General features: G+C 39.5%; 1 protein-coding gene and 1 long non-coding RNA gene across 9 annotated transcripts in view; one reads left to right on the forward strand and one right to left on the reverse strand.

Moving 5' to 3' along the window:
• The window catches only part of LOC137234366 (RNA-binding protein MEX3B), a 308,336-nt gene that overhangs the window by 240,634 nt on the left and 55,504 nt on the right, over positions 1-12,198 (forward strand). The gene's annotated exons all lie outside the window — the stretch shown is intronic.
• LOC137234367 (uncharacterized) lies at positions 5,408-12,150 on the reverse strand. Its single transcript, XR_010947805.1, has 2 exons — positions 12,085-12,150; positions 5,408-5,507 (listed from the first exon to the last, which is right to left on the reverse strand). It is a non-coding gene; the product is annotated as an uncharacterized lncRNA (long non-coding RNA).

Consider the following 12,198-nt stretch of genomic DNA (forward strand, 5'->3'; position numbering starts at 1 on the left):
AAACCTTACCAACGCATATAGAATCAGTCAGCCAAATTAGAGAAGCGCTATGTAGTAAAATTGAGCCAGACAACTCGAAAGTTGTCGCGGGAAAAATTGCAGCCTTAAGAGTAACCAATAACAATTTTTCAGAACTTTCCAAGCAGGTAGAAGAGCTTTCTGAGCAAACCATTAGCGTTTGTAGATTAAATAGTAGGTCAGATATGGTGAAATCAATCATTGCGTCAACAACCTTCAAAGATTCAAAGGACGTTGTGGTGAAAATGATTATAGAGCGAAAACAAGAAGTTAAAAAGCGGCAAGTGTTAGCGTTTCGGTCACGTCCGATAAGATATAGTAATTCCGTGAAAATTCCAGAGACAACAGTAATTTCAGATATAACAACAATAGTATTTTTCGATTTTACAATAACGCAAATAGGCATAACAGTAATACAAATTTCCGAAATAACAATTATAACAGAGGCAATAATCGCAATTACAATAGAGGCAATAGCAATTCCAACAATAACAATAACAATCGGTCCGTAAATAACACAAGTTCCAATAATCAGGGTTCAAATTCTAGGAATTCAGCCAATGTTCGTTCTTTAAATGCCGAAGCCACTCAGGCGCGTACACTGAGGGAGGAGGAGCAATTCGACTAAACACTTCTCAATCAATATATTGTCTAAATTTAAATTTTTCTGATTTCGTTGAAGTCGAGGTTCTAGTAGATTCACAGGCAGACATTTCATTAATAAAAATTTCCAGTTTGGCAAACGATGTAATAGTAGACGACAGTAACGTAATAAATATAACAGGCGTAACAAAAGACATGGTAACAACAATAGGAACAGTTAATACAAGTATAATCGCCTCAAATGCATTTTTTCCTCTGACTCTTCACGTTGTCAATGACAACTTTAATATTCCTTCGGACGGTATAATAGGGAAAGACTTTCTAAAAACGAACAAATGCATAATCAATTATGCTAATGACACAATTACATTCGGACAAGGGACAGAAAAGGTAAATATTTAAATTTTGCATAGCACTTCAACAAATACTCTTGTAATTCCACCAAGATGCGAAGTTTTTCGTGTTTTTAGTTTGAAAAATTTGACAAGTCCAGTTTTTGTAGATTCTCAGGAACTCTGTAACGGTGTTTTCACAGCAAAATGTATCGTTGATACAAAAAACCCAATAATAAAAGTCATCAACACCACCGACGAGGTCGAGTAGGTAAAAGATTTCAATATTCAAACTGAAGACATTAAAAACTTCAATGTCTATTGCATAAATGATACACCTATCGATGCAAAACTCATAGAAGAGCTTAAATCAATCTTAGCAAAACAAATGCCTTGTTATGCTAAAAAGAAATTACTTGATTTATGTTTGAAATATTCTGATATTTTTGCATTTAAAACCGACATAATGACGCTTAATAATTTTTACGAACAAAATCTAGATTAACTGACAAAACTCCTGTCTATAGTAAAAATTACCGTTTGCCATTCACACAACGCGAAGAAATATATAAACAAGTCGAAAACCTATTACAGAATGATTTAATCGAACCTAGTTTTTCAAATTATAACAGTCCTTTAATTTTGGTACCGAAAAAGATCCAACAGGCAAAAAGTCGTATCGTATGGGCGTAGATTTCAGAGCAGTCAATAAACAGCTTATATCCGACAAATTTCCACTAGCACGCGTTGATGACATACTCTACAATCTTGGCAGAACCAAATACTTTTCAACTTTAGATCTTTTTTCTGGTTTTCACCAAATACCCCTTCACCCTAAATCTAGAGACGTTGTTGTTGTTGTTGTAGCAATGCTCGCCCCACCTAGAGACGTAACCTCTTTCAGTACAGATCGAGGAGCATTTCGTTGGAAAGTTTTACCTTTCGGGTTAAATATAGCACTAAACTCTTTTTGTCGTATGATGTCAATAGCATTTTCAGGCATTTCGCCAAATCAGGCTTTTATGTATATTGACGACGTTATCGTCATCGGTTGTAGTGAGACACACCACCTTAAAAATTTAGAAAAAGTTTTCGAAAGCTGTAGAAAGTTTAATTTAAAGCTGAATCCAAACAAGTGCAATTTCCTTCGTTCCGAAGTAACTTTTCCAGGCCATAAATGCACGTCAAAGGGTTTGCTGCCAGATGATTCGAAAAAAAAAACGCTATTAGAAAGTATATTAAGCCAAAAGACAAAGATGCGGTTAGGCGATTTGCCGCATTTGCAAATTACTACAGGCGATTTATACCGAATTTTGGGTCTCTGGCAGCGCCTTCAAATCATTTAAATCGGAAAAAAGTTGAATTTGTTTGGGATGAAGCGTGCGAAAACGATTTCGAAAAACTAAAACTTGCATTAATGTCTCCTCAACTACTACAATACCCTGACTTCACAAAAGAATTTATAATTACAGTAGATGCTTCTAAGAGTGGCTGTGGTGCTATATTGAGCCAAAAGCATGGTGACAACGATTTACCAATTTGTTTCGCATCAAAATCTTTTAATAAAGCAGAACAGAAAAAAGCAATTGTCGAATTAGAACTCCTAGCAATACATTTCGCTATAAAGCATTTTGGTCCATATGTTTACGGTACAAATTTCATAGTAAAATCCGATCATAGACCACTAGTTTATCTCTTTAACATAAAAGACCCTTCGTCTAAATTTTCTAGAATTCCATTAGAACTGTCATAATATAAATTTACGATTGAATATATAAAAGGAAAATCTAACGTTGTGGCTGATGCTCTTTCACGCATTAGTATACACGAAATAAAAGAATCTACAAAGCAGTCCAAACGCGATCACAAACCAAACAAAAGGAATAACAAAACAAAGACGATAATTTTAATAATATTTTTTGCGATACGCCTAAAGTACAAGTTTATGACAAATTTTCATACGATTTTTCAAAAAAGATACCGGGAAGAAAGTCGACTATACAATTTAATAAAAATAATGAGATCTCTAATATACAAATTTATGCGCATTTAAAACATAAAAAACTAAACCTACTTAATTTTGTAAGTGCTATCAGAAAAACAAATTTAGATGAGTTATTTTCGAGGCTTGAAAAAGCAGCCCGCTTTCACAATATTAAGCATTTAGAATGGCCAAAAAATTATACATTTTTCAATAATTTTTCAATTACGAATTTTAAAACCAGCGGTAATAAAATTTTAAAATCCTTAAAAATAATATTGACAGACCCTGTAGAAACTGTAATAGAAACAGAGCAAAAACAAAAACTAATGAGAATTTATCATGAGGACCCTTTGTTAGGCGGTCATTGCGGTACAAAACGATTATATTCCAAATTAAGGACAAAATGCTATTGGAAAAATATGACAAGAGACATTGCGACATTTGTGAAAAATTGTAATAAATGCCTTTTAAATAAAGTAAAACCAAAAACAAAGGAAAATCTTGTCTTGACTCCAACGCCCTGCAAACCCTTTGACATAGTAATTGTCGATACAATAGGTCCACTTCCCGAATCCAAATATGGTAACAAGTTCACTGTTACTATGATTTGTGACTTTTCTAAATACCTGGTAACAGTAGCTGTACCAGATAAATCAGCAAAAACTATTGCTTGTGCTGAAACCTTTATATTAATATATGGTACAATGAAAGCTGTTAGATCCGATTTAGGAACGGAATATAAAAACGAATTATTCTCTGAATTGACAAAACTTTTAAAGATTGTTCATGATTTCTAAACAGCTTACAGCCACGAAACTGTTGGTACTGTTGAAAGAAATCATAGAGTCTTTAACGAATACTTGCGTGCATATCTAAACGAAACGTATTCAGATTGAGATGCATATTTCAAATACTTTTCATTTTTACACAATACTACAAGTAGTTCGGTTTTTGATAATAAATTTACTCCGTTTGATTTAATATTTGGCAGAAAAACTACAGTGCCACATGAATTGCTAAAAGAGCAAATTGATCTGATCTATAGCGTAGAAAATTATGCAAACATCGCATAAAATGGCAAAAAATTTGATTAATAAACATAAGATTAGAAATAAAGATTTATACGATAAAACGGCTAAGCCTTTAGAAATTAAAATTAATAATAGATTGTTAGTAGAAACAGAACCTAGAAATAAACATAAAAATATATATCAAGGTCCCTACATTGTAAAAAATATTGATGGACCAAATATAACGATTAGTGATAGAAGTAATCAGAATGAAAAAATTATACATAAAAATAGAGTACAAACAATTAATTAAATTGATAGTCTGTACTTATTCATATTAACTTTATTATATAATCTTTAGATATATATCTATTTTAAGAATCCGCCAATAAAGGCTAAAGAAAACAATTTTTTTCAAGGTTACAAATAACTATACATTTACTTACGTATTGTTTATGGTCGCACTACTTACAATTTTTCCTAACCACTTCTTGCGAAATAAAGCACTCTTTTTCTGTAGACTTTCATATGTTTCGTTCTTTTATTTCATTGAGCTTGGCTCAAATATTAATTACACGGGAATTTCAAATTTCTTTATAAATTTCTTGGGTTTTTCGAACTAGGAATATTAATCACAAATTACAATTTATAAAGGCAAAAACTTTCGATCGAGTACGAATTGAATACGTATATTTGATTAGCGCGCTCAACGATAACTGCACTCACTCCGTTTTGCTGCTGACGGTTGAGCCTTTGGTTTTTTACTTCTTTACGTATGTATATGTACATATGTATACTTAAGGTACGTACATGACAAAGAAGCGGTATTCTTCCAATTTCATTTAATAGATTTTACATTAGGGCGTTCGAATTTATGATATAAAAATTTTTAGGTGAGTATAAATTTACAGGTGAGTATGAGTTTAAGGTAAGTATATGTATATATGTATTTTATTTCATAAAATTAGTTCATTGGCTATATATACATACCTATATGAATAGTTAATTTTATAGAATTCAGGTAAGTATAAGAGTATATGTATATATAAAAATTCGAAAATGATCATATTTAAAATTCGATTAAATTTCTTCCTCCATGTCTTCAACATGGCGCCGGGCCTGCGAAGTGGACGAATGCAGGAGTTCTTTAAGCTGATCGAGCGTACTCTTCTTGGTTGACTAACTTCCTCAGATTACGTTGGTTGGCGCTGCGGCTCTGTAAGCGCGCCGCTGGTCGTTCAATTGCACGCTGCCTGGTTCTTCCACGTCGATCATCACGCCTATGGCGTGTGGGTGGTGGTGTCGGACGTCGATTACGTGTTGCTGTTGCAATATTAGGCCGATGCAACAGCGTGTGATGAGCTCTGCCACAGTGGCGGCAACTGCCGGTGGAAGTGCACGTCCCTGTGGTGTGAGATGTGGCTAAGCAGTTTATGCAGTAGCGATGGACGCGTGCAGACTCATATCGCTCTGCTGGAGTCATGGCCAAAAACGCATGGCAATGGCGCAAAGAGTGGGGGCGGCAACACAGCCTGCATTTTCCGCGCTCCATTATGAGCTCTGTGGAGAAATTTGAGAGAAAAGAAAAAAAAAGAAAACGAAAACAGAGGAATTAGCTGTGATATTAAAAGAGAAGGGTGGCAAGGGGATTTGGAGGGATAGGGCATAGGACGTGTGTGAGAGGGGGGCTATGCCATGGGTAATAAACATATCTTTGTAATGTTGCGCCTAATTGTGCCGTTCTGGGTGTGAATGTCGACGACGCGAACATTCTCGTCAGGTCCTACGTGTAGGTTTGAAATTCGACCTAGTCGCCATTCGTTGGGAGGCAGAAGGTCGTCTTTGATGACGGCTAGGTCCCCTACCTTGACGTTGGGTTCTCGGGCCTTCCATTTTTGACGCTTATGCAATTCCTTTAAATATTCATTTTTCCAGCGATTGCTGAATTGATGGTGAAGGACTTTCAGTTTTTGCCATCGGTGGAGGAGGCTAAGATTGTCGGGATTGGGTTCTGGGAGAGACAGCAGGGGCGCTCCCCGCAAAAAGTGGCCTGGGGTCAAGACGAGTAAATCATGGGGGTCTTCGGACATTGGAGAGAGCGGTCTAGAATTGAGGACCGCTTCAATGCGAACTAGAAGTGTCGAGAACTCTTCAAACGAGAATTTATGGTTTCCGGCAACTTTGTGGAAGTGTATTTGAAGCTCTTCACTGCTGCTTCCCAGAGACCGCCCATGTGAGGAGCGTAAGGGGGGATGAACTGCCAAGAGAGGCCATGCAGAGCGTATTTGTCGGCTATGTCCGAGGCGGCTTCACTTAGAAAAGACGATAGTTCTTTCTGAATTGCTCGTTGAGCCCCGACGAACGTTTTTCCATTATCTGACATCATCTTATGAGGCAGGTCACGGCGACCGGCAAAGCGAGCAAAAGCGGCTCTAAATGCTTCCGTTGTTAGGTCCGAACAGGCTTCTAGGTGAATAGCCTTGGTAGAGAAGCAGACAAACACACAGACGTAAGCCTTTGTGTGGGAGGCTCGACGTAGTGGGGTTGTTTTGACGAGAAACGGGCCGGCAAAACCGACACCGGTTGTGTGAAAGGGTAAGGTATATGTCGTCCTTTCCGCTGGTAGAGCAGCCATTATCTGCGACTTCATCTTTTGCTTGTACACCGTACATGGTTTGCAATTAGAAATACAGGATTTTATTTTGAGCTTTAATCTAGGGATGTAGTATTCTTGTTGTACCATTCCGACCATGAGTTGTTTTTCTGCATGGAGAAGCGTTGAGTGTAAGAAATTGAGAAACAGTATGCAGAACCTGGAAGTTTCCGGAATTATTATAGGGTAACGCTCGTTGTCGCTCATAGGAGCCTTACTGAGCCGCCCATTCACGCGTAGGAGGCCCTTGGCGTCGAGCATAGGATTCAGGGATAAGAGAGAGCTTTTTTTACTTATGTGTTTAGATGCTTTTAATAGTGAAATCGTGTCTCCATAATGCATTTGTTGCGCTTGGAGGATAAGCCGTTCCTTTGTGTGTGTGATTTCCGCGTGAGAAACCGAGCTTGTCGGGGGGATTGGGAGTCCTTTTGCCTTATGAATGAAGCGGTAGACGAATGACATTACGCGCAGCGCACGAGCATAGGAGGAGAAGCGTTCCAGCAAATCGATGCTTTCAGTGGTGTGAAGAGTGACGATTGGTTTCTGTTCTAGGGGGGGTGTCGGTTTAGGTGTGGTGTTTGGCCAGAACTGAGAGGGTTTGGCTAACCATTCGGGTCCGTTCCACCATAGTGGGCAGTCGACTAAGTCTTGGGGCCGAAATCCTCGAGTTCCTAGATCAGCTGGGTTGTCCTTGCTGGCTACATGTTTCCAAGTCGCGTTGTTTACATTTTTGATGATCTGAGAGGTGCGGTTTGCAACGTAGGTTTTCCACATATGGGGTGGCTTTTCTAGCCATGCTAACACTATCGAAGAATCCGTCCATAATGTTAGTTCGTGAGGTGGTAGTTTTAGCTGAAGTCGAACTTGTTTTATTAATTTAGAGAGAAGAACTGCTCCGCAAAGTTCCAGTCGAGGGAGACTGACCGTTTGTAAGGGAGCGACTTTACTTTTCGCCACAAGCAGGTGACAAGCGTATACGTTTGGAGATTGCTGTGTTCTTATGTATACACAGGCGCAGAAGGCTTTTTCAGAGGCGTCTGAGAAACCATGTAATTGAGTGGGTATGTCGGGGGAGAGTTGAACCCAACGGGGGAATTTTTATGTCGCTTATTGCCGTGAGGTTTTCGTGAAAAGCCGTCCATTTTTGAAGAGCGCCGGCTTTTACTTCTTCATCCCAGTCAGTTCCCTCCATCCATAGTTGCTGCAGTAGGATTTTTGCTGTGATCATAATTGGCGATAGCCACCCTGCCGGGTCGAAAAGTTTCGCTACCGCCGACAGAATTTGCCTTTTCGTTCGCGAATTATTCGACGGACTGGGGTCGTAGGAGTACGTGAAGGAATCTGTAAGGGCATTCCATTTTATTCCAAGCGTTTTGGTGGAGCTGGAGTCCTGGAATTTGAGGAAACCTATGTCCAAGAGATCTGAGTGGGATATGCCTTCGAGTAGTTTTGGGTGATTGGCCGTTATTTTTCTGAGAGGGAATCCTACCGATTTGAGCGCTTCGATGACTTGGGTCATGGAGTCGAGTGTGGACTGTATTTCATATCCGCCGGTGAGTATGTCATCTACATATGTTTCATGCAGAAGTACATTGTTGGCTAGCGGGTCTTCTTCTTTTGTGTCTTCTGCTAATTGGCGGAGTGTTCTAATCGCGAGGTAGGGTGAGCAGTTGACACCAAAGGTGACTGTTTTTAACTTGAAATCTTCAAGCTTGGAGTTAGAAGATCTACGAAAGAGGATTCGTTGATAATCTTGATCTTCTGGGTAGACGATAATTTGGCGGTACATTTTTTCTATGTCACCGCTGAAAACAAATTTATAGATGCGCCACTGTAGGATTATCAGCATTAAGTCATTTTGAAGTGTGGGGCCGGTGTGTAATATGTCATTCAATGAGTTTCCGGAGTGAGTTGGTTTGGAGGCATTGAAGACTACTCGTACTTTTGTGGTGTTACTATCGGGTTTTATAACCGCGTGGTGAGGCAAATAGAAGAAGTATTTACCTTTGTTAATAACTTCGTGAGGTGAAGTTGGCTCCATGTGGTCCAGAGTTAAGTATTCTTCTAATACTTCAGAGTACTTTTCTCTTAACTCTGGTTTTTTCTCTAGGGTTATTTCTACGCTGATGTATTGCTGCTGGGCTGCGGGTCGAGAGTGGCCGAGAGCTATAGTTTCGGGAAAACCTTGTTTGAAGGGGAGTTTGACCATGTATCTACCGTCTCCTTTCCGAACGGTGGTTTTTTTGTACAGCTCTTCGCAAAATGTATCATCGTCTGTTATGGGTGAGGAAGTTGGAACCTCTTCTTGTTCCCAGAATCTTTTGAGCAGTTCATTTAGAGAATTATATGGATTATCAATTACGTGGGTGGAGAATGCCGAAATTTGTTCGTTAACCGGACCACTTAGTATCCATCCAAATATTGTTTGTTGTGCGATAAGGGTTCCTGCCACGTTAGTTTCCAGGCCGTTTAGCAGAATTTGAGGGATTACATCACTACCAAGCACCATGTCAATTCTTGCTGGGGAGAAGCAATTGGGGTCTGCCAGAGATAGTGAAGAGAACTTCTGGAAGTCCACGTTTTTGGCTTTGAATGATGGTAAGAAGTGAGTTAATTGCTGCAGGATTATCGCATGAGTTGGGATTTGAGTTGCTAAGTCGTCTGAGCAAATAGTCATCAGACAAGTCTTATTTGAATTTTGGACTACGCGTCCGCCCATCCCTGATATTTGGTAACTGTTTTTTTGTGTGGGTAGACCAAGTAGCTTTTGTATACGAGAGGACACAAAGGTTTTTTCGGAGCCTTGGTCTATTAGTGCGCGGAGCTTGAATATTTCTCCTCGGTGGAGAATGGGAACCATCGCAGTTGGCAGTAAGGTTTTTCCTTGCTGCTAGCGAAGTGAGAGTGAACATTAATCTCATTTTGAGAGGTTGAGGAGGCTTGATTTTGTGTTGCCTTATTTTGGAGCTTCGCGGCTTGTGCGGAGGTAGAGGGGGCCTCGTTGAGGTTTAACCCTTGTTTGGTTATTACGTGACGAGGGACGATGATTGTTGGAGTTGACCGATGGAGTGGTCTGATAGTGGAGGAGAGAGTGGTGTCTCTTTTGGCAATATACACATTTGAAGTTGCTCTTGCACTCGGACTCCAGATGAGAAAATGCTAAGCAGTTTTTGCAATAATGATTTTGTTTAACAAAATTGTTCCGCTCCGCGACACTGAGTTGTTTGAATTTTATGCAATTCATCATAGAATGATTCGAATTGCACAATTTACAGGATGCCTGTCGAGTCGATTCGCTATGATATGAGTGGGACTTATTTTTGAAGTTGTTCGACTGATTTTGGGGTGTTGAAGCTCGGTTGTTGAAGCTCGCATTTGGGTGGCGAGGTTTGCTTGGCCGATACGTACCGAGCCGTTCAACTACTTCATAGCGCGTCGTTAGGAACTTGTCCATTTCAGACCAGAGTGGGAGTTCTTTCCTGGACTCTAGCGATTGTTCCCATAAGGCGAGAGTTTCATTGGGGAGCTTAGAGGCGCATAAATATATAAGGATGGGATCCCAGTTGTTGGTGGGGACATTGTTTAAATTTAGAGTTGAGATGCAGTTATTTATCGTGTTTTGGCTCTCTTGGATCCTTTCACCATTTTCATAAAACACGGGCTGCATATTAAATAAAGTCTTTAACTGACTGTCTACGAGAATTCTACGATTCTCGTATCTGGACTTGAGTGCCCCCCAGGCTAGTTCGAAATTTTGATCGTTGAGGGGATATTTTTGGATGATTAGAGCCGCTTTACCACGGGTTTTTTGTCTCAAGTGGTACAGTTTTTGTGCAGAGGATAATTTGGGGTGGTTTATGTAAACCGGTGTAAACATGTCCCTAAATGACGGCCATGTTTCGTAGCCCCCGTGGAACACTTCAGTATCGCATGCAGGAACTTTGAGATAGGGTTCAGACCTGGGCATTATCAGTGGCACCATGGGTTTTCCTTGGCTGATGGGGTTCGGCTCCAGTTGCACGAGCAGCTCGTTCATCTTGGTCCTTGTGTTCAGTGTGGTCTCCATCACTTTGTCATAATTTTCGTCCAGTGTTGACAGGGCGCTGGCATCTGTGACGTTCATATGTGCTGCTTCGTATGACCGTTCTACTGCGATTACGAGTCTGTTGAGTTCCTCCATATATGTCTGCAAACCGGGTTTAGTGTGATCGGCCTCAGAGATATTCCACCATTTGTCGCATATCCTGTCGAGTTTTCCTATTTCGAAAAGGGATTTCCTCAAGAATTCTTCTTCTTCTGTCTGGGACCTGCTCCGAGTCTTGGTACCTTTGGGTAGCGCTAGTTTCTCTGTTTTGTCGTCAGTCATTCCGATGCTGAGGGTTTTTGCTCAAAATACAAAAACTAGTTGCGAGACTCTTTGATTTGGGAGGTCAAAGCTAATGTTCGCTTATGCGACAGGAAGTGTATCAGAGGTACACGAGAGGGTATTTTCGAGGTGTGTATTTGGAGTACACAAAAAATATTACGATGCGAAAGCTTTTTTATTATATAAAATATATTGAGGAATATATTTCTATAATTGTTGTAGGGGTTGGGGTTTATTTTAAAAGTTAATACAAAATTTTTCCTTCGCTTTTATGTGTTTTTGTCCCACTGTATTTTTGATACAAATTTTATTTGCTGTGGCCCACTGTGGGGATTTTGTTAGCGGCACTTATTTCGATGACTATATATATGTATGTACAAGTATATTGGTGCACTTAATTGCTATGTTAACGGGGGTGGGCTCGTGCACTTGGCTCAGCGCTTCTGACTCCAAGTGTATGTACGTATATTTGTATGTTACAGTTATTGAGTTGAGCGAAATTGCTATGCTAATGGTGGTGAGGTTATGCACTTGTCTCAGCGCTTCTGAGCACAAATGAATATATGTAATATATATGTGTATACAGCTTATGTAGTTTAACGGAGGTAAAATTATGCACTTGTCTCAGCGCTTCTGAGTACAAGAAAAAACATGTAAGTAAATGATTTTTTTTCTTTTGAGGCTAATGAGGCAAGAGTGTTATTAGGCCTGCATACATATGTAAGTATGCAAAAATTTTGGCTGTTGTTGGGCTAGCTGATGTGAAAAACTAACGGAGAATATGTGTACGGGTTAGTTAATAATTTGTTGAGTTAAATAAGGGGTTTTTAATCGTTTCTTTTCAGGGGCATTCAAGGGAAGGCAAACGGGGTATATACGTGGTTTATATATGTATATACATATATATGTAAGTATTTGAAACTGTGCGATTTATATATCTTAGCGGATTATAGAGGCTTGTGTTGGGGGATTAAGAGATTTTTTTGTTTTTTTGAGTTTATATTTTATATAGCAAATATGAGAACATGAGAGGTTTCTCGAGAAATGCTTTTGAGGTCCGCTAGGTTATATAAATCTGTGTATGTGTAGTAGGAAAAAAATTTTTTTTTTGCACTTACTTTTTGCCTGGGATACCTTCTATTTACCGTACGCTGCTGTTCCGAGATTTTGCTGGTGTTGGTAATGGGGAAATGCTGCGGGTGCTGGTAACGGATCCGCTGCTTGTGTGGATA

The sequence above is a fragment of the Eurosta solidaginis genome, chromosome X (assembly GCF_040869045.1).
Source record: "Eurosta solidaginis isolate ZX-2024a chromosome X, ASM4086904v1, whole genome shotgun sequence".
Taxonomy (NCBI): domain Eukaryota; kingdom Metazoa; phylum Arthropoda; class Insecta; order Diptera; family Tephritidae; genus Eurosta; species Eurosta solidaginis.